Source organism: Rattus norvegicus, chromosome Y, assembly GCF_036323735.1.
Source record: "Rattus norvegicus strain BN/NHsdMcwi chromosome Y, GRCr8, whole genome shotgun sequence".
Classification (NCBI taxonomy): Eukaryota; Metazoa; Chordata; class Mammalia; order Rodentia; family Muridae; genus Rattus; species Rattus norvegicus.
Genome location: NC_086040.1, coordinates 58,567,019 through 58,568,433, shown reverse-complemented (window position 1 = coordinate 58,568,433; position 1,415 = coordinate 58,567,019). Strand labels below are relative to the sequence as shown.

Below are 1,415 nucleotides of genomic sequence, written 5' to 3'. Positions count from 1 at the left end.
AAATGATCTGCTGTCTATGTTAATATTGCTTCAATGAGGAACAACAATGCTAAAGCTCTTCATCTGTTTTTCAGACAGCATCCTCATACAAGTGTGGACTTCTGTGGGTTGTGGTAGGGAAAGGTTGAGAACACTGGCTGAGAGCTGTAAATGCAGAAGTACATGCTTGAGGGAGGGAAAGGCCAGTGTGTAGATCATAAACAACTTCACAATATTCATTGTTTTAAAAACCATTAGGAAGTGGACTTCTCCCAAATGACCTCAGCAGAACGGCATGGTAGAAAAACAGTAATTGATTCACTGGAGATTTAGATGCACTGGATTGTTAAACATGGGCTTAGAGGTAGAGACATGTCAGCACATGAAGAATGGATACTCAATCCTGTGTGATGTGTTAAGATTCCCTAGCCCATGGTTTCAGGCAAACAGCATCAGATTTTTGCACTGAGGAATAGAATAAAACCAATTTGTAGAAAATTCCAATCAAGAAAATACTGACATCCTCCATGATGCACATCATCTCTCAGGTGCACTGGCCTCAGTATGACTGAATATCTTCTGTCAGCACGGGCTTTTACTGCCAACCCTTTCATAACTGCAGATCTCCAATCTGCTTCAGCCATGTCCTCGGCTCCCCATTCTGTTGGAGGGATATTAGATCACTGTGTCTGCCTATGCAGTCTTTCTTTACTATGAAGACCCAGGGAACTGTTTTCATTCCACTCATCTGTTGTAAGTAATATTGAATCACATTAGGGTTGTTAGTGGCTGTGATGTCTACAAGTCCCAGAACACCATGTTTGAATGGGAGATGATTTAGAATTTCTTGCATATTTCTGCAAAAAGGTACAGGTGGCAATCGATGAACAGGACCACTTTCCCAGACTGGATCTTGCAGTTCACATACTCATGAGCCATGCTGACTGGCTGCAACTTCCCAGAAAAGTAAGTCAGTTCAAAATTCTGGTCTGTTTGAGAATCGCAATCCCAATGTATTCTAAACCATGCATTCTACTTGAAGTCCATAGAAAACATGGAAAAGAAGCTTTTCCTTTTTCTTGCTTGCACTCAAAATGCTACCAAACACTCACAGACATTAGAACCTGCATTCTGAAGATTTATCCATATATTAATTACAAGATGAGTCATCTAGACTTTTGGACCAATAAACTAATGGATTCTAGGACTTTCCAAATATCCAGCCATTGATAAATTATGTGGGCCATAGCCTTGATCATTGTGACAAACTTTTTTTCTCTCTACAGAGAGATTTATCCATTACGTTCTGTTTGGGAATGCCGGCTTCTGCACCAGGAATCTAGAGAAGACCTTTTAGAGATGTTTGTGTCTAATAAGAGGTTCAGTTCAGTTACAAATTTCCAATGGCCACATTCCCTTAGCATGATTTTCATATG

The 1,415-nt window shown here is 40.2% G+C and overlaps 1 pseudogene; it reads right to left on the bottom strand.

Annotated features, from left to right (window-relative positions):
- Positions 1-589: 589 nt before the first annotated feature.
- LOC134484367 (glutaredoxin-1-like) lies at positions 590-918 on the bottom strand (annotated as a pseudogene).
- Positions 919-1,415: the final 497 nt, after the last annotated feature.